Source organism: Strongylocentrotus purpuratus, unplaced genomic scaffold (assembly GCF_000002235.5).
Source record: "Strongylocentrotus purpuratus isolate Spur 01 unplaced genomic scaffold, Spur_5.0 spur5_scaffold_2, whole genome shotgun sequence".
NCBI classification, from domain to species: domain Eukaryota; kingdom Metazoa; phylum Echinodermata; class Echinoidea; order Camarodonta; family Strongylocentrotidae; genus Strongylocentrotus; species Strongylocentrotus purpuratus.
Window position 1 is genome coordinate 30,812,196 of NW_022145605.1, and position 22,094 is coordinate 30,834,289.

Sequence of the window (22,094 nt, forward strand, 5' to 3'; positions counted from 1 at the left end):
TAAGAGTCTTGATAGGCAATTTGTGAGTAGCCTAGGCCTACTTTTCTGAGATTAATGGGAGTCTAGTTCTTTTCATGAATTGGTAAATAATCAGTTCTAGGTTTGCTTTTTAAATATTACAAGCAGAGGTTGCATTATGGTATTGAATATGTGATACAGTATTATAAACTGTATAAAATAGATAACAAGAATAGGCCTACATACAGACATTTATCAAAAATAAAATACTTGTGTATTGCACTTAAATTATTTCTATGATCTATGCTCACTTAACTGCATAAGGAAGAAAAGGAAGAAAGAAAAATGGGATTAGAAAGAAGAATAACAAAGTTAAAAAGTAAAATATATATAAATAATAAATGAATGGAAGAAATAAAGAATACGGAATAGATACCAAGGAAGAAAGAAATAAATTGCAAGAAAATTGAAATGAAAAGAAGACAAAAGAAAAAGGGAAAGGAGCAAGATAATATTGATACCATATCTTCAATCTTGTTTTCTTTTATCTTGCCTCTTGTTTTTGTTTAGGCCTAGCTACCATTTTTTCCTTTCCTTTCTCTTTTTCTCTTAAAAGTTCTCTTTGGTTTCTTTCTAAAATAATGAGGGAGGGGGGGGGGGGGTGGGGGACTCGATGATAATTCATCATTTGAAGGTTTACAATGTGAAGTCCACGAGTTATATGCACCCACTGAAGAAAATCCATGTACAGGGTTGCTGCAGGAACCCCAGCACCCACAGATCCCACGCATGATGAGACAAACTCGAGAGAAAACTACACATTCTTTCACATACATTGAAGAAAAAAAAGAAGAAAAAAAAATCCAAGATCGGTTGAACTCTTTTTGACCCCTCCCCAGGACGTCGATCAATTACATGTATGTGCCCCCCAAAAAAACTCTGATAATTACCCACTATTCAAATCTGACAGGTGCCCCTTTTTCTTCGACAAATGCCCCTTTAACTTCATAATAAGTGCCACTGTTCCATTTTCATAAGTGCCCCTTGTGATATCTGATAAAAGCCCTTTCATTTTTTTTTTACTTTGACACGCGTCCCCTTAAACTTTCTAACAAGTGCCCTTTTACCTTTTGATATGTGCCCCTTTCCCTGTTTAATAGGAGCCCCAACCCCAACCCTTTCTCATAAATGCCCCTTTGACACATGCCCCCTTTTCCTTTTTTTATAATTCCCCTTTTCTCTCTTTCTCTGTCTTTCGAAAACTATCTTCTGCAAGGTTTGTTCTCTTGACTGAGCAACCTGTTGCAATTCCTTTCTGTCTCACTTTCAGTCGTACTTGTTGCCACTCATTTGCATTCACTCGTTATCAACTACCATCAACCATTCCATATTCACTCCATTACTGTCCACATTTCAATTTCATTCTCTTCACTCTCCCTTTTTGCAGCCTTTCCAGGAGCTTTGCTAGAAGTAGAACATTTTTAATGTAGAGGCCAGAGAAACCGGAAAGTATGTTAATCATTTTATTCAAATATCTAACTTGAAAAAAAGGAAAGTGAAACATTGTTTAATTACAATATATTGACATAATTTTGTTAAAGAAAAAATTTGAATTTAACACTGGAAATTTGTAATTGGTTTGCCAGCCCCCCCCCCCCCCAAAAAAAAAAAAACACACACTCAAAACACAACAGTGGTACCAGGGTTTTTGTTAGGAGGCCCATGTACTGTATAATTTTTATTATTAAGAATAGTTTTCTCTTTTTTATTAATTTGACATTGGCATACCGTAAATTTCACCAGGAACCCCCCCCCCCCCTCCCGACACTGCCATTACTTCTACCAACAGTAATGCTAAAATTCAAAATTTCACTTTCTAAATCCTTCTAATATAAACATATAATCATATTTGTACAGAGGATAAGATAAGAGGATAGCAAGCCCCCCCCCCCCCACTCCCTGTTTTCTTTAGTTGGGAAGCATCGAAACATGATTCTATGAAAGCTACCAGTTTGGATACGAAAGGCAATGAGGATTAGCAGTTTCCATATTTAATGCATTTAGAGTGTTGTCTTTCAAACCTTCTTACATACAATACTTGAAGTAGCAATAATTTCATAATCTACAAAACTTCCCATACAGAAGTCCATAGAGGTAAATGAATTTTAACATGTACAATTATAATCAAAATATCATTGATTAATTCAATCTTTGATATAGACTGATAGACCTTTATCAATCAAATTTGAAGGAGAATCTTTCTGCCCAGTCCTCAGTTTCATCCTATAAGATGGTAGTTAACATTGTTAGAATTTTAATGTTTATTCGTTGAGGATTAGTTATCTTTAATTATTTGAAAGTCGACAAGATGATAAACTTCATTAGCTTTATTGAATGTAGTATTCTACAAACATATAATACAAATAACAAATAAATATCATGTAAATATTCCAGTTTAAACCCATCTCTATTGTCCTCTTTCATTATATGAGGGTGGCATCTTTAAGACGTAGTCTCGTGTAGATATCTTCTGCATCCATCACTAAAGTTGTAGCCTAGTTTTCAGAAAAAAATATAACCCAAGTCTGTTGAATGGAAAAATGAAATAAGATATAAAAAATCAACAATGACTAATAACATACACCCTGATACCTGCTCAGAAAAAGGAAGGACTGAAATTCATTTGGGGTTCTAGTGGGCAAACCTAAACTATTTTTTGTACAAGACTAGTTTAAATACTGACCGCATCTTAAATTATTACTGATGATCCCATTAAGACGATAGGCCTGCTGGAGCTCGGATCAGACAAGGTATGAAATAAGTAATACAATGTAATACAACTCGTGCTCATACCGGTAATTGAATAATACTCGGTTAAGTATGGGACATAAAATGACCAAACAACTTTGACCAGAGAATGTACTGGAAATAATGCTACTGAAACATACGTAATGTAGACTTATATTTCATCTATATTGACATTTAATTTTTAATCTATTGTGATATTAAGTCAATTATTCTTTTACAAGTCAACTGACAATGAAAAATATCTGTGTCAGATCTATAATTTTCTCCATGACATTTGTTCCACAAAAATTTATTGGGGGTACCTTCATGTATATTAGCACACTTGCTCGTATGAAGTGTAGTAGGCCCGCATCTCTAGATATGATCCCGTCAACATCTGTTCTTTGTTCCTCTCCTGAGTTTGCAAACCAGAATGCCTTCATCATCCACTGTAGAGAGGCATCATCCTACATGAGAGAAAACAAAGTAGGTACATGTACTTCAATTAAAAACTGATACTGATGGATACATATCAACCATAATACATCCTATAAACAGACTTTTATCAATCTTATTTTGTGTTCTTCTTCATCTTCATTGCTCAAGAAGTGAAAGTACCCCTTACAAAAAAAAAAATGAGGGGTCCTGTGTATACCCTACATGTAGTGCTTACAATGTGCATTTGATATGGCTCTTCTAAACACAGGACCTCCTGTAAATAAGGACAAATTTTCCTTTGTAAACATAGAAAGAAAAGACATCAATATTTGTATACTAGGTGCAGAACTAGAATAAAATATACCCTCCACTATATATGCTTGCAATGTCAACTTAGTTCCATTTCCTTTTGAGTGAATTAATAGGTGGTCGTTTAATATGTGTGTGCTAAATAACCTGATAACTGTACCTGCATGGGACTTTCTGCTTCATCTTGCAGTTTCAATCTTTTGGAACAAAAAGAAGAAGAAAATCAATACGAAAATCAAGGCATCCCTTTCTCCTTAACAAAATAAAATAGATCTAGCATAATTCAAATTAATAGATATTTTTGTGTCATGGTTGGCCTTAATTTTAATATGGTGTGGAAATCAACATTCCTATTTAATGAACCACAGTACAAAGTAAAACTAAATGGAAGATTTAACTTGTGCATCAAACAGTGGTTTCTATGGCCTATGAACACGAAGCAGTACTAAGTAGAATTAGTTTATTATAACAAGAAGAGGTGGACTACATACCATATAAGCAGAGGCGGCGCTCCGAGAGGGGGGGGGGCAGAGTGCCCTCCCATTTGGTCAAGTACCCTAAAAGTGCCCCTTTTTGCATAGGAAAAGTGCCCCTTTTTACATAGGAAAGTGCCCCTTTTACTCTGACAAGTGCCCCTATTAAGTTTTTAAAGTGCCCCTTCCCCTTTTAATAACTACCCCTTTTAACTTGGATAAGCGCACCTTATATCTTCACATGTGCTCCCTTTCATTTTTAATAAGTGCCCCTTTTTCTTATAAGTGCCCCCATTTAAAAATAGGCCCTTTCCCTTCTCATAAATGCCCCTTTTCATCTATGAAAATAGTTCCTTTTCATTCTCTTAAGTGCCCCTTTTCATCTCTTGTAAATGACCCTATTCACTTCTGAGAGATACTTGTTTTACTTTGACAAGCACCCCTTTCCCTCCTAGTCAGTACTCTTTTCATCTCTTATAAATGCCCCTTTTATTTTGACACGTCCTCCTTTTCCTTCCTATATAATGCCTTTTTTCCTTATAGGCACCCTTACCCCTTATCATAATTACCGGTATTACTTTTCGTCTTTGATAAGTGCCCCATTTATTTAAACATGTGCCACTTTTTCTTTTTAATAAGAGCCACTTCCCCTTCTCATTACCCTTTTAACAATGATATGTACCCTATTTCCTTTCTTATAAAGAACCTATCCCTTTTTCATAAATGCCCCTTTTCACTGCTTATAAATGCCCCCTATCAAAATCTGATGGGTGCCTCTTTTCCGTCGACAAATGCCCATGTTCTTATCATCCCTGGTGCATGCCTTTTTGTTTAGGTGTAAGAAGTGCCCATTTTCACCTCTGATAATTAGCCTTTGTACTTTGACACATGCTTCTTTTCTTTTCTGATCAGTGTCTTAACCCTTTCGATAACTGTCCCCTTTTCCTCTCATCATTAAACGTGTCCCTAATTTCAAGCGACTAAAAGCAATTTCCCACAAAGCTCGCTCGCTACGCTTGCCCATAGTTATAGATGTTATAATTATGTAACTTATCACAGATCTATTCAGTCTTCCATTATGAGATTGTGCTTATATAACCCCATCAGGATTGGGTTTTCCTCTTTACAAGATGTAATTTTTCGCACTGCAAGCCAAAAACTGCAAAGTATGATACTTAAGCAATATCTTAAATGCTGTATTAAGAGAAACAAATATTGAAATCATCCCTGATAATGTAATCACAAAATAGGGGTATATACCAATGTCAAAAAAATGGTATATTTTCCCTCTGAAGGTGCCCTTTTTTCAAGAAAGTGCCCTTTTTGTTGGTGCCCCCCCCCCCCACTTTGGAAGTTGCTCCGCCCAAAGTCTCCGCCGCCTCTGCGTATAAGTAAACATAATTGTCGACTACCCTAGGGGTCTTCTCTTATACAACGTCCAACAAAAAATAGATTTATCAAATGAACTGCACACTTTGGAGAAGAAAAAATCTTTAATATAGGTCTAGTAGATCTAGAAAAGTTATGACAACTTGACAAGCACACTGGACACACACAACATCTGAACATTAAATAAATGAATCCTAGGTCTAGTTTGTTTGTTTTTGAATATTTTTATTAATATGTTCCAGGTTTACGTCTGAATGAAATATGGTTTGGAGCCGTTTGATTATCCATGGTCACAAACAATTTTGGTCTAAAAGTTGACACGCACCAATGATGCAACTGAGCGAACGGATAGCACTTAGTCTTAGTAATACTAGTAGTATAGCCAACAGAGTCGACATCTACTAAAGATATAAACATAGCTCTTGGATTATTAAAGAAATCATACTTCATAGATTATTTTAAGGTGTAACGTTAAACCTAGATTTAAATTCAATGGATGATTGGTGAATTAGATTCACGATGACGATCAAATTTGGAATAAAACCTGATCAGAAAGTTTTATCTTGATGCAGATGAGCACCGAAATTCCCCAACGTGGGCCTGCCGGAACCCCGGGGCTCTAAAGGGTGACATGAAGGCAAACCGCAGTCAAACTACTTCACGACGATGAAAATCAAAGTGCAATTTCAAGAGAAATATTTTCCTAGCCTTTTCCGCACAAATCTGTTGAGAACAGTCTCAAAATGTAAAGAAATTACAGTAGATCACGAATTACAGCTTTTTCAAATTAATGACTAAATTCTCTTAATCTACTGATATTTCAATCAATTACTCACCAATATGCATTCTCCGTGAACTAAATCTTCTCACTTTGTGCGAGTATAGCGCGCGTCGTGCATTCCCACCTCGATATGAATATTTAAGAGAATCGAGACTTTCCCCGACCCTGCCTAATGAATATTCATGATAAAACAGGAATCCGGCCTCGCCGTGGTACGAAAAAATAAGACGCGCCCCGGCCCGAACGATGCACTAGAGGTCTAGATCTAGATCTAACTTAGACCTAGGCCTTAATAAGATTAAAATGACTGAAAGAGAAATGATCACAAATACCTTCTTGATGCAGAATAACTAGTCCAAAGTCAACATTGAAGCTCATATAATATGGTCGAATTTTAAGCGTTTTTTGTTAGGACAATGCAATATTTCTAAACCGTGTGTACTTGTACAAATGAATGCGCGCACGATCGATGATATGCGCGCACGGTGCACCGAGAAGGGGATCATGATACCCGACATGTCGGTTCGAAAAAGGATTCCATTGTCCTAAAAAAAAACTAAAAATCAAACAAATGAGCTTCAGCAATGTTGACTTTGGACTAGTTATTTTGCATCAAGAAGGTATTTTTGATCATTTTTAGTTTCTCTTTTAGTCATCTAAATCTTATTTAGAGCATTTTTATGTTGTTCTGGAAGTTTTGACTAATCTGCATGGGCATGCAGAAATTGTAGAATCCCGATTTTTGTATTATTTATTATTCGTAAAGATCAATTCCACCTCGATTCAGACTTTTTCAGCAGTTTAACAATAAATCAAAGGGTAAAACAAAACAAAAAATCACGTCATAACGTTCAATGGTTGCTTCGAAAGAGATTTGTTTGTGTCGAATATTTTGAATTGAAATTATTAAATTTGCAGCACGAAATCCAGCTATAACAAAGCCTATAAAGGCCATATCAGCTACCCTTGAAGATGGATGAGCTGTACTGAGCATGTGCAGTAGAAGCAGACTACATCTCCATGGTAGTTAAACCTTGGCTTAACTTTAAACCTGGGTTTTAGACTTAAACCTGGGTTTAACTAAACCTGGCTTTCAGAAACTGAAATGATACTTAGACCTGAAGTCTGGCTTAGTTAAACCCGGGTTTAAAGTTAAACCTGGGTTTAACTAAACCTGACTTCAGAATACGGGCCACTGTGTCTAACAAAAATTTGAAATAACGCTGCTCAAGAGAAATCCTTCGTAGAAAACAGCAACCACAGTGGTGTTGCATACATTATAGTTAAAGAAAAATGTGTAGTAATGAGATCGAGGAACATCACGCGCAAGTATTTGAACGAATGTGGGTTCATGCACGGGATTTTATGGGCTCGTAGCCTTCACAACATCTCTCAATGTGTCAAATCGTCTTTTGCTATTGAATCCTGATTGTCTTCGGGGGGGGGGGGGTAGTTGTCCTCAGGCGTAGTTATCCATGGGGGCGGGTAATTGTCCTCGGGGGGTAATTCCTCAGGGGGTAGTTTTCCGGGGGGTAATTGTCCTCGGGGGTTGTTTTCCGGGGGGTAATTGTCCTTGGGGGGTAATTGTCCTCGGGGGGTAATTGTCCTCGGGGGTAGTTGTCCTCGGGGGGTAGTTTTCCGGGGGGTAATTGTCCTTGGGGGTAATTGTCCTCGGGGGGTAATTGTCCTCGGGGGGTAATTGTCCTCGGGGGTAGTTGTCCTCGGGGGGTAGTTTTCCGGGGGGTAAATTTCCGGGGGGTAATTGTCCTTGGGGGGTAATTGTCCTCGGGGGGTAATTCTCCGGGGGGTAAATTTCCGGGGGGTAATTGTCCTTAGGGGGTTATTGTCCTCGGGGGGTAATTCTCCGGGGGGTAATTTTCCGGGGGTAATTGTCCTTGGGGGGTAGTTTTCCGGGGGTAATTTTCCGGGGGGTGATTGCCCAGGGGGTAATTGTCCTAGAACCTTGCCAAGACATTCTAGAAATACATTTAAAGGCATTGTTTAACAATGCCAACTCTGAGATACATGGCCCTGCGTGTTATCATCGTCTGTGCTATGGTTTAATGTTGAAGCGCTAAAAACGCTTTAAAATGATCATGAAGTGCCTCAAATAGTAAACATCTTTGAGTGGACGGTTTGACCATACCCATTTCCTCCCCAATAGACTGTATTGTTATAAAAAAAAAAGTTGGGAAAACGGTTTTTGAAATTTCGAATTCCAATCATAAATATCTTGACAATCAGACTGGCAATCGGCTTCTCAACGTCATGGGATTCCTTACTGACATAAAGGTATATAATTATGATTGTTGCATGAGCTAAATCCAGGATTTCGTTTAGAATTTGAGACAAAGATACTCAATCCCTTTAAGGCTAATTTGTTTAATATTTCATAGTCGTATCCGCACATTTCAAACGTTCTCCATGGCTATATGGAAATTGCCGTATTGGTTGTTTTAGGGAGGCTTTTGCAATAGTGTATTTTGTGTCCTGCTCTTAACAACCGGTTTTTAAGGGGTCATGAACCTCAAATGTTTTTCCATGCTCTTGTTTTCTGAACATCTCCGTTTATGCATATTGTATTTGCATCGCCATACCCCTGTGCGAAGCCTATTGAGGGACTTCAACGTCTTCCAGTCACATATAAGGCCAGGTGGCAGCTGTTCTTTGGTCGGGATTGGTAGCTTGATTTGTGGAGAGCGTCAACATCATAATTGCATAATAAACTAATTGCTTACCGAAAGAACCGAATAGATACGACACAATACTTTCCCAGCCTTTGCATTTCGAAGCAAAGTATTTTTTGACCCTGTTCACGTTTTTCGCTTGTATCCCTGACTTTATGCAGACCATTTTCAATCTACCACACTCATGATTTTTAAACTGATATTTCCCTCTTTATTATGTCAGGGCCGCCCCACACAAAATGAAATAAACGGGTATACTCCAGGACGCGTAGGTAACACGATATCAAGATACCAAAAATGAGACACTATGTTCGTTTTAATTAAAGTAATTTAATTTACCTTTTAAAGTCAATGTATGGATTTTCCACATGATTATTCATATCAATTTTTTCCTTCATTTATACGGTTTAAAGCTGGAGAATTATTGCGTTGTATCTAAACGGTCAATATGAATTGAATTTCTTCATGATCTTTGATCGTAACTACTGGGAAATATTTCTGAATAGAAAAGGGGATAGGGAGTCATCTTGTCAAACACCTCTATAAACAGGGAAGTACTTGTAGAAGAATCCTTGGTTAATGACATACATTTCTAAGTCTATGATTTATAAAGTTAAAATTAAAAGTTTATTTTTTTTTTAAATCCAAACTGAAAATGATGGCAGACAGATTTTGCAGTGTGACATATCCATGATTGATCCAGGTGCCTGTCCTACATGTCGTTTCTTTAAGAAAGTTACTTGATCTGGATTTAAAAAAAAAAAATTTGGAGTTGGAGAAAAGGATGAAATTACACAAGTTTATGTTCGCTTGTTCTACTCATTACACATTCGACAGTTGATGAAAATCATTGAAAGGGACAGCGAACATTTGCTGGGATACCATTTTCTGATGTAGGAATTATAAACCCTGATATTTAATGCGCTCTTTTATCTCACCACCTGGTCAACAGTTGCAGATTAGCGCATAACTTTCCTGCGGCTTGGAGCATGGAGTTAAAAGAGAGCGGCTTCATCCCACCCCTTCCCTATCACCTCCCTGTTACAAGTAGGTAAAATCTTCAACGCCAACAAACGCCTGGCGTCTGCGCACATAGCTGCATCAATAGGGACTTTTAGATTTGCGTGGACTGATACGTATGACGTCCATTCAAGGCAGTCCATTAAAAGGACGTCGATCGTAGCAATCCACGTTGTCGTTGTGCAAATCTAAAAGTGCAAATCTAAAAGTCCCTAATAACTGCACGCAACATGCCAATGAAACCCTCCCTTTTCCCGCATATCTCGGACTTCAATTCATTTCAATTTAATTCTTTCTTTATGCACCACGGTAATTCTAAGTATCATTGTGTATCACGTTACAGTATACTACAGTCGGTGTATTACCTGAATATGAATTATTGATAATGAATTTCTAATCGGTCGTGACGATTCGAAATATATATTGTATTTTGTCATTACTAATCCATTAGTGAATTAAAACTGAATATAGTTTCCACTTTCAATTTCAAGGATCCCAAGTAAGAATTATTTGTCCTAGCCAGTCATAGGAAACAGAAACTCATTTCTCGAAAAGCTACACAGGGTATGGAGAGAGAGAAAAAAAGAGAGACAGAGAGAGAGAGAGAGAGAGTTATAGAAAGAGAGTGAGTTAGAGAGAGAGAGAGAGAGAGAGAGATAGAGTGTGTGTGTGTGTGTGTTTGCGGGAGAGAGAGATATAGAGAGGGAGAGAGGAGTGTTTGTTTGTGTATGTGGGAGAGAGAGTATGGTGGCCCTGAAGGGACATCGCGAATAGACTAAATCGTGAAAAATATGCGATAAAATTCACGATATCGTCAATTTTATCGCATATTTTTCACGAAGAAATTCACGAAATTGACGATATCGTGAACTTTATCGTGAACTTTTCACGATGAAATTGACGATATCGTGAATTTTATCGTGAAAAGTTCACGATATAAATTTCACGATATCGTCAATTTTATCGTGTACTCTATCGTGTACTCTCCTGACGGGCGCTTCGTAAACAAAACCAGCCCTAGCTGGGGGAGACAGAGAGAAGGAAAAAAGGGAAAGGGAAAGAGAAGATAAAAGGAAAGAAAGAAGAGGAAGAAGAAGAAAAGAGGAAAACGGGGGAAGGGCGAAGGACTCTTGCCCCCCCCCCCTCCCCCTGCCAAAAAATAAATCAGAGAGAGAGAGAGATAAGGGAAAGGGAAAGGGAAAGAGAAGATAAAAGGAAAGAAAGAAGAGGAAGAAGAAGAAAAGAGGGAAACGGGGATAAAGGGCTTTTGCCTCGTCCCCCCGCCCCCCCTCCAAAAAAATAATTAAGAGAGAGAGAGAGAGAAGGAAAGGGAAAGAGAAGATAGAAAGAGAAAAACGAAAAAGAGGGAGAATAGGAAAGAAAGGAAAAGAAAGAAAAGAAAGGAGGTAAGAGCCTTTCGCCCTTCCCCCGTTTCCCTCTTTCCTTCTTCCTCTTCTTTCTTTCCTTTTATATTTTCTTTCCCTTTCCCTTTCCCTTCTCTCTCTCCTTATTTATTTTTTGGCGGGGGGGGGGGGGGAGTGAGGAGGAGGCAAGAGCCCTTCGCCCCCCCCCCCGTTTCCCTCTTTTCTTCTTATTATTCTTTCTTTCCTTTTATCTTCTCTTTCCCTTTCCCTTTTTTCCTTCTCTCTGTCTCCCCCAGCTAGGGCTGGTTTTGTTTACGAAGCGCCCGTCAGGAGAGTACACGATAGAGTACACGATAGAGTACACGATAAAATTGACGATATCGTGAACTTTATATCGTGAACTTTTCACGATAAAATTCACGATATCGTCAATTTCATCGTGAAAAGTTCACGATAAAGTTCACGATATCGTCAATTTCGTGAATTTCTTCGTGAAAAATATGCGATAAAATTGACGATATCGTGAATTTTATCGCATATTTTTCACGATTTAGTCTATTCGCGATGTCCCTTCAGGGCCACCATAAGAGAGGGAAATATGGCAGTTAAGAGATAACATATGTATTTGGGTTATTCTGAGGAAGCTAGGAACAGTGTGTAGTGGAAGTGTGGTCGGATGGTGTTTTTGTCGCATGGTGGGGAGGGGGGGGGGGGGGTAGTAGTGTGTTTGGTTGGATGGGGTAATTTGTTTATGTTACAACTGATTTCATGTTTGTTTTCCTCAATTGTACAATCTATGTAATGAAAATGTTTTGAATTCATGTCAAGGAAAAATTAATTTGTGTCGTTGAAAAGATACAATCGAAAGAAGAGAGTGATGCAGTGACTTTGAAGGGAGAGTTGAGAGGAGGAGCAAGCGGCTCTCCCTAGTAGGCTCGCGTGCACCACGGCTTCGCCTTCTCTTTCTGAAATTCTTGGATCCGCTGCTGAAACTTTGTATCATTCTCCGATTCATTCATATTAGTTGGCATTTCTTGCAAAATTATCCATCTTTACAAAACGAATCATTAAATTTCCAATTGATATATTCGGATATCTTCTTCCTATTGCCAGCTCGTATATACAACACTATTGCTGAATGACCACTACCCACATTTGGAAATATCTACTCTGTTGATAAAATCTTGAAGTGTATCTGATATCAACCGTAAATATAATCTACCTTGAAACATGGGATGGACTTGAGGCCATATATATCTCCGTAATGAGGGGTTATGAATTCACCATATATCTAATCCTTCATGTTCATAAATAATCCTGTTCATGATAATGAGAGTAATGCTATCTAAAAGACGGTTTCCTTCTCTGTTTAACTGTGAAATAGACAAAGTATTTTAATCCACACCTCAAATAACTGGTGCCATTTACACAAAGAAAGCTATATGTCCTTTTAAAATGAACACTGTTCTTTAGGTCTGCTTGATAAGCCAGGTTCAGACCGGGGCTTCCTAGTCAGCGTATTAGTTAATCTCTGTAGCAGTAAATACCTCATGAATATTACACCATTAGTTGTCCACTCTCTTTTACTCGGACCAACGAGCCTCGATTAAGTTAACACGCCCTTCCACCGATCCAGTCTTACTCAGTGTAACTTTCAGAAGTCAGAGGCGGATCCGGGATTTTACAAGGGGCGGGGTGAGGGGCGTGATTTGTACGAAATTGCAAATGCGAAGTCTTTACGGTTTGGGGCAGGGCCGTGCATTTTAAGATGCTCTATGGTACATTCTGATACATTTCTGAGTAAACTACACATTATTTATGTGATATTTTTTTAAGGTAAAAGGGGATCCTGGATCCACCCCTGGAAGTGGTGGCGTCCGCACTAGTCGACCTCAACCCACCTTCCGCATCTAAACCGTTCCAATTCTAATTTTCGATTGTAAACAAACAACCCTCGTGACAGGTCCGAGATACTCCGAGTGCAAAGTGAGAGCATCCACATGGTCAAATTTAATACGCTACCCTCTAGACGTGTCAGCGCGTTACTCCTGGATAAATTCAGCAGTAAATCGGTCGGGGTAAAGGTAGGCGTAGCGAACACGACCATCGTTGGAAGTGGTGGCGTCCGCACTAGTCGACCTCAACCCACCTTCCGCATCTAAACCGTTCCAATTCTAATTTTCGATTGTAAACAAACAACCCTCGTGACAGGTCCGAGATACTCGAGTGCAAAGTGAGAGCATCCACATGGTCAAATTTAATACGCTACCCTCTAGACGTGTCAGCGCGTTACTCCTGGATAAATTCAGCAGTAAATCGGTCGGGGTAAAGGTAGGCGTAGCAAACACGACCATCGTTCAGACGATCACTACCCCGACCTTTAAGCCGACCTCACCATTTACACGCAGACTAGCTCTTAACACAACCTTTGCCCCGACCAAAATTGCCATCGTCTAAACAAGACTATATGACCATAGATATTCACCATGGTTTAATCATTATCTTTAATGGTTATGGCTGTACATATAAAACGATGTGAATCACTAATCGATGTATGGTTCATTGCATAATCTAAACCCGGTCGACAGAGTATCATTACTCCGCATGAATGGTTTGCACTGTTTCATAAAAAAAAAATTTCCTCTGCCCTTCTTCTAACCAATTAGGTTCTTTTTTTAGCAGAAATATATGTTTTCTTGATGGAATGTATAATATCAATGTTTGCCTCCAACCAACAGAATACCCATTTTTCTTCTATATTGGGATCGAATACATCTTACTTTGAATGATATGAATAATAATTGTGTATTATCTAAAAAATCGTCTTAAATGTAATGAAAACCCAATACTTTGAAACAAGAAAAGTGTCGTCAGACATGTACCTTCTTCAGTGATAGAAAGTTTAGATATATTGTGAACAAATATAATACTAGTAGTCACATTTTTTTTAACATGAGCTAGGTTTAACAGTGATTACCAATTTATGTCCCATAACGAAAATATACAACATAACTGAAATATCATTATGTAGTTTGAGGAGCACCCTCGGCAACTAGAAATCCTAGTTCAAAACTGATCTATATGAAATTTGATCTTCTCTGAATTAGCGACAGAATACAAACACTGCACTTTATCAGGAAAAAAGACAATTTAAAACCATCTTATACAAATGGACTAACCTATGTCTCAATGAACTATTCACATACCGCAGTAACATCAATCAAAATATCTTTGCAAAGTACGATTGTTAGTTTTGTAGGCATATTTTACTCTAGTCTAGAACTATTTGAGAGTTGTGTCGAAACCAATAGCATTTTACATAAGTGCTCGTGGCACAACAGTATGTCCAGACATCAGTGTCTTATGATACCTCATATATGGTGTACACATAAAAACCGAACACATAAACCAAATATAGTGTAAGTGTTGTATAAAGGTCAATTCCATCATCATTTCGTCCATCTTTTTCCTTTCTATTATGTGTCCTTCTCAATTCTTCTAATCGGCCCCATATGAGGGATTTTTGAGGAAATAATAATACCAACGACAGGATGACGACATGTGGGATAATTTAAAAGAACAGTAGAATAGAAATAGTTAAATGTTTTACCATGAAAATACTCGTGAATAAGGATATACACAATTAATAGGGATTTAAATTCCTTACAAAATGCAATATTTAAAAAATGCATTTAACGATTATTCAAAACAGAAAGTAATCAAATTTAACACATGTTTAACATTATATTCTTTATTTTCAGTCGTTTCTGTTTTAAGGAATGACATCTGAATTTCAGTTTTTGAAGAGATAAAAGGATTTTTTATTTATTTACTCACCACAGAAAAAACCCAACACAAGGCAAGGAATATCCTTAGTCCACTCACAGGTAAATCAGCCATGATGATGATTATCTTTCACAAATCCAAAGATTAGATCGGTATTGTCAATAGAGTTAAAGAGTTATGACGAATATTGAGAAAAATCTTGAACCTTTATAGTCAAGGGAGGTCATCTCCTTCCCTCTCACAATGTATAAGTCACTAGTGTTTTTCTCCCTTTTTCACAGACTGAAGTCGTTGTATTTAATTTGGAAGTTTCCTTCTAATAATCTGCTCATTTAACGCATACAATTGAAAATCAAATCAGAAGAACCCAGGAATGACTCAAGATGAAGGTGATTTAGCTCGCTCTGCTTTAAAAACGCTGTTTTCTTGGCGCGTTTAATTTGCAAAATGCTCAATGAGAGCATGAGGAAAATGAGAGAAAAAAATACATGAGATTAAAGGTGCAGCCCGCTGAAATGATGTGTGGCGCTTATCACCATGGTATCAAACTCGCATTTTTATGTTTTCCTTTAACGCAGTGCCTGACTGCATGCGACGTATTGATGCGATAAATGATATATCTCTAATTGCTATCCCGCCCACACCAACAAGTCTGACACCAGAACAAATAGTTACATTACCCCACACCGGCCAAGAATCGGTCGGTTGGAGTCGGAATCAGTTTGATGGTCTGACTAACAAATCAATACTTTCTTTTCTATCACCCCCACCCCACTCTCTGTCTCTATATACAATTCTTTATTTCAGTCTTTCATGTCTTCTCTATAGGTTTACTTTGCTATCAATCATATTACTTTGTGTTCTTCTTTCTAATTCAAATCAAGCTTTATTAGATAGGTATTTCAAACTCTTGTTTTCTTTTATTCTTCCCCTCGATCTTTCTATCGGCCTCTCTTTCTGCGTGTCACTTCAATGTAAAGTCTTTTCATTGTCTCTCCTCCACACTTCATTTCACTCTTCTCCCCTCGCTCTCTCATACTCACATACGCGCACGCCTGCAAAGACAAATACACTCGTCCTTACACACACACGCACACGAATGAACATACACACACACGCACTCTCTTTTTTGTTTTCTCTCTCTATACAGTGTGAGTCAAAAAAAAGTTTACACCTAGAAAATTGCTAATTATTTTAAAAAATCATCTATTAACAGTAAATTATTATATATCCTTATGAAAGAATGTTTCATCCCAAATCATTTGGTACCATTTGTGTGTGGTATGTGTTCACGCATGGATTAACAGGAGGCATTGTTTGCGAGAGTTCAAAAACGACTTGCGCCAAAGTTGCTTATGTGATGTTTGAATAAAACAATTGGGATTAGGGTATTACTTCAGTCTTTGCAGATCCAAATAACATCCCTTACAAAATTAATCATGCCACACATATTAAATATCGAATATCAAATATCAATGAACATTTTTGCGTGTGTGTGTGTGGGTATGTGTGACTTTGCCCTTTGCAAAATGCACATGCAATGCATTTCATTTGATACATTCATTTCATTCTCTCACTCCGCTAATCCCAACATAATACATACTGTAGGCATCACTTTGGCGCAAGTCGATTTTTGCACTCTCGCAAACAATGCCTCCTGTTCAACCAAGCGTGAACACATACCACACAAAAATGGTACCAAATGATTTGGGATAAAACACTCTTTCATAAGATGTATAATAACTTACTGTTCATAGATGACTTTAAAAATAATTAATAATTTTCTAGGTGTAAACTTTTTTTTAACTCACACGGTATATCCTTATTTAGGTCTTCTCCCGATTTTGTTCTATAACTTTGTTTTTATTTCATTTTTTCTCCCTCGCTCTCAATGACTCTCTCTCTCTCTCTCTCTCTCTCTCTCTCTCTCTCTCTCTCTCTCTTTGTCTCACTCCCCCTTCTCTCTCCATACCGCTAGCTTTATAATGAACTAAACGCTATTACCTTTCCCACAGTTAGTTCATCACTATTTTTATGAAATAACTTCAAGTGCATTCCGTATATAGAGATTGCATTTGCGATGGTAGTTGTGGTGGCACATATTGTAGTGGTAGTATGATCAGAAGTGATGGTAACAGTACTAGAAGCAATACGGCAGCAGTTGTTGTAGTAGTAGTAGTATCGGCAGTAGTATTAGTATTAGTTGAAGTAGTAGTAGTTGTAGTAGTAGTAGTAGTAGTAGTAGTAGTAGTGGTAGTAGTAGTAGTAGTAGTAGTAGTAGTAGTAGTAGTAGTAGTAGTAGTAGTATTGGCAGTAGTATTAGTAGTAGTTGAAGTAGTAGTATTAGTAGTAGTAGTAATAGTAGTAGTAGTAGTAGTAGTAGTAGTAGTAGAAGAAGTTGTAGAGGTAATAATAGTTTAAAGGTCCTTTAAAATGTACTTTGATTTTCAAAAGAAACAAAATATAATACATTTGCATTATGAGCATTGTTGTTTTCAAGGTTTTTAGCTGTTTAAACAGCTGCCCCTTTGGCAGGTTACTCTTCGATTCTTTTCGATATTAGTGTCATTTTCAGAAAGGAGGTATCCGAGGGAAATCTTTTCAAGTAAGTAAAATCTTCAACGCTAACAAACGCCCCTGTCCACGCACACGGCTGCATCAACAAATGCACACAACATGCTAATAATACCCTTACTTTTCCTGCATATTCATTTCAATTTTATTTCGATTGTGTATCACGTTACAGTATAATTTAGTGTGTTAATGGAGTATGACTTATGAATAATGAATTTCTAATCGGTCGTGGCGTTTCGATATACATTATATTTTGTTCATTACCAATGCAGTAGTAAATTGAAAATAAATGGGGATTCCGCTTTACAATTTACAAGGATGCCAGGTAGGAATTATTTTTCCTCGCCGTCATAGAAAACAGAATCTCACTCCTCGGAACGATAAATGGGGTGTGGAGAGAGATAGAGACAGACATAATGAGAGAGAGAGCGAGAGAAAGGGAGTGAGAGAGAGAGAGAGTGTGTGTGTGAGAGAGAGACAGAGAGAGACAGAGAGGGGGAGAGGGAGTGTTTGTGTGTGTGTGTGTGTGTGTGTGCGCGGGTGAGAGTGAGAGAGAGAAGGAGAGAGAGAGAGAGAGAGAGAAGGGGCAGATTGGAATGAACGAACCTGATAGACGGACATTACGGAATAACAAAAATAATAACAGAAGGAGAAAAAGGAAGACTAGTGTAGTTGTATTCTGTTCAAGGATAGCATACTAGGAACGTGGAACAGTGAAAAGCAAAAACATTAACCGCAGATCTTCACCAGGATCTCTAAGACATTCACGTTCGGCATCAACTTTTACCTAAAGGCATTAGGAAAAAGGTACTTTGCCAGATGGTTGGTTGGGCAATGTGAGAGAAACGTGCAATTTCTCCAATGGGTGTTTTAAACTCTAACAACAACTCATTAATGCAAAGGTTGTTCTTTCCACAGATATTACCCAAACAAATTGGAATTGGGAATGAAGCATAACAGCCTTAGTGGGAAAAACAGAGCAAAGTTGAATAGGATAGTGAAACATGCCAGCAGAGTAATTGGGGTCTATGTGAAAGGGCTGGAAGATGTTGCAGAAAGCGCATTATTGGCTAAGCTGCTAGTGATTGTGAAGGATTCTAATCACCCTCTACATAATGAAGTGGTTTTTAATAGATCAGGAAGAATTAGGTTACCTAGAATAAGAACTGATAGGTTCGGCAGGTCCTTTCTCCCAAGTACAATGAAAGTGTTTAACAACAATTTCTGTAGATGAATGACCCTGTCCACCCCGAGTACGATCCCCTACCCACTCATTCTCTCTCTCTCTCTCTCTCTCTCTCTCTCTCCTCTTTCTTCTTCTGCTCTCTCTCTCTCTCTCTCTCTATCCTACAAATATCTCTCCCTCTCTATCTCTCTCTCTCTCTTTATCTCTCTCTTTCTATCTCTCTCTTTCTGTCTGTCTGTCTCTCTCTCTCTCTTCATATCATGGAAGTACAGGGGGTGAAGATGGGTCGGCTTGTATTAAGTCAAGGGGGATGGGGTCCTCCCTGCTGTTATGGCTGGGTGGTTGGTAGTTTGTAAGTGACATGTGGACTCATCAATTCAATTCTATTCAATAATATTTTCAATATCTCACACTGCTCTTTTCCTCCTTTTCCTCTATCCTTTTCTCCTCTTTTCTTTCTTTCTTCTTTCTTCTTCTTTCTTTATTGTCTCTCTTCCAGCCTCTTCTATCTGACATCAATTTTCTTCTTTCAACTTACTGTCCAGTGTATCCACCATCTATATGTACATGTACTAGCATATCATGATCATGATGAGCATGATGATGATCATGATAGTGAGGGTGATGATGATGACGATAATGATAATGTTAGATGATGATAATAACGATAATGTTAATGATATTGATGATGATGATGATGATGATCATGATGATGAGCATGTTCCCGCAGCTGATTGAAAAAATGAGGGGACCTTTAGATAGCATATAGTCTCAGCTATAACATACACAAAAAGCAACAAAAACCAAGCAGAAACTATATAGAGTAGGGAGAAGTTATATAAACATGTAAACAATAATGATTATGATGATATTGCTCGCGGAAGACGGGAATGTAGAATCCAATTTTGAGGAAAAGTCATGTCCCGTAGAGAATACACGCAAAATGTGAAAAATTGACATGCCTCCTTTACTCGCAAATATACGCCATGATGCCCTTGTCAAAATATAAAATTCTGTTAATGTATTCGTAGAGAATTATCTCAGCTAGAACCTATCAAAATTTGGAAGAAAATCGATCAATATTTACAGAGATACAATCAATTTTCGAAGAATATGCTGTAGTCATTATATGCAAATTGAAATTTTGAGTTCGGAGGCCATTATGATGACGTCATGAGGTAATTGAGGGTCAAATAAGACATGAAATCATATCTACGATTCAATCTCTATCAAAATATGGAGAAAAAAATTAAGGGTTACCAGGCATCCTAAAGAGCTACAATGGATTTTGTACAGGCATGTTTTTGCCCATAAATGCTATGTATTACAAGAGCTCGCACGCACGGACATGTATCTTAAACGGACGCTCATTCCGTTATTAATGGTCAGAAAAAGGTGAACAAGTTATCAAAATGCTTGGAAAAATGTGCCAAATATGATGACACAAGAAATCGGCGATTCTATGTTGCAAAATGCCATACGATCGGGTACGCGCGGAAACGCACACGCATAAGTGCGCGAGAGCAGATTTTTCAAATGCTTAAAATGAACCTGATTCATACTCTCGTTTAGTAGTTAAGTGATTTTGAGCATTTTTACATTTTAACGCACGCGTACGTGCGCGTCATGACCTTTATGTGAACTTTGATGACATGACCTGTTGATCCTTGACCTGAAGTAAATGTGATATGAATATGAATGACCTTTGCTGATGCATCATGAATATACGATGGATAATGTGATTTCACAAAATGGCGCCTGGATGACGTCATAAAAACTTGATGACCTTGAAAATGTTACTGTCACGTCTCATGACAATGACCTATGACTGTGCCAAAATTGAAAGAAATTGACTAAACCGATCTTGAATTATCCTGGTCACAAAAAAGCGAAGAAATAAATAAAAATAAAGAATAAATAATTAAAGAAAGAAAGAAAGAAAATTCTGACGAAAACAATAGGTGGTCTGTCGTTGACAGACCACCTAATAATGTCTATTATAAAGCGATGTTTTGAATGAAATTGTATATGCATCATCTCACACTGAACTGTTCCCCTCTTCCTCACTCTCTCTCTCTCTCTCTCTCTTTCCCTTTCCCTTTCTCCCTTTCTCTCTCCCGTTTTCTCTCTTGTCTTTCCTCTTTGCCATCCAGTATGATGTACATTTAGTTTTTGTCTGCTACCAAAAATAAACAGTTTTTATCTGGAATTTTTAACAATTGATGAATAATTGATTTTAGATCTTTGCTGTGACTTTTCTATTTATATGTTATATGACATTGATTGTTATCATGTACATTTTCTGCAATTTATTTAAGTTAGTATTGTCTGTTGGGAGCTAGGGAGTACAAATAATCAAACAATTCCCCTGGTTCTCAACAGAGAGGTTCAATTATATTACATTGTTATTTTATTTATGTTATTTGTAGTTATTGTCTATGATATGTTAAGGTATTGTTATATTTTTTATACAAATGTGAGCCGTTAGACGATTTTTATGCCTTCATTTTATTTTGTGCATGACAATAAAGAAATGCAATTCAATTCATTTCAAACAGTCTCAGATAACGAAATATATGATTGATAACTGCATCGAACAATAAAATATATCTCTACAAAATCTGATTTTTGTCAGAGGAAGCAAACAATCTTAAGGTATTTATAACGGCCTCAGATAACGCAATATATCAATATTCCTAAAATCTTTCAAGTAAAAGCATTAAGACCTTGTTGCATTTCAGGCAGCCTCATTTATTATAATGCTATTTTGATTGCATCTCTATCAATGCAGTGGTGTCTGCAGAATTCACAGGTGATGTATCCAGTAATGAAAAAGAGTCCATGGGTTGTTTGATGTAAGGTGTTCTTGATTGCCTAGCTAATCTTATGAACTTCCCCATGCACCCAGTTTCTCTTGGTGGTTAAACCTAGGTGAAGCTATATTGGTTGACGTTGGAATAGTCTTTATCGATGCAGTCCAGTCTGTAGAATACACATGTGATGTATCTATTAATTAAAATAATTGCACGGTTTGGGTGATGTAAGTCCCTTTTGAATGGTCATGACCATAGCCTTGTATGGCTTTTATACGAATTTATTTGTTGCGTTTGAATACTAGCCTTTCTATATAAATGTAAAGTAAAATTCGGGTATTTTGCCCGATATGAAATCAATAGCATTACACTTAAGATTACTTGTTCTACCATTGCTGATGACGTATTTCACTTATTATTGTAACATATTTCATGATTAACTTTATTATCATTATCCTCTTTTTCTTTGTTGTTACTATTTTTTACTACTACTTCTTACATTAACATTATTTTTAATACTGTGATTATC

At 37.5% G+C, this 22,094-nt stretch overlaps 1 long non-coding RNA gene across 1 annotated transcript; it reads right to left on the reverse strand.

Moving 5' to 3' along the window:
* Nucleotides 1–2,371: 2,371 nt before the first annotated feature.
* Nucleotides 2,372–3,681, reverse strand: LOC115926547. Its single transcript, XR_004065076.1, has 3 exons — nt 3,653–3,681; nt 3,069–3,212; nt 2,372–2,543 (listed from the first exon to the last, which is right to left on the reverse strand). It is a non-coding gene; the product is annotated as an uncharacterized LOC115926547 (long non-coding RNA).
* Between the last annotated feature and the right edge of the window lie 18,413 nt (nt 3,682–22,094).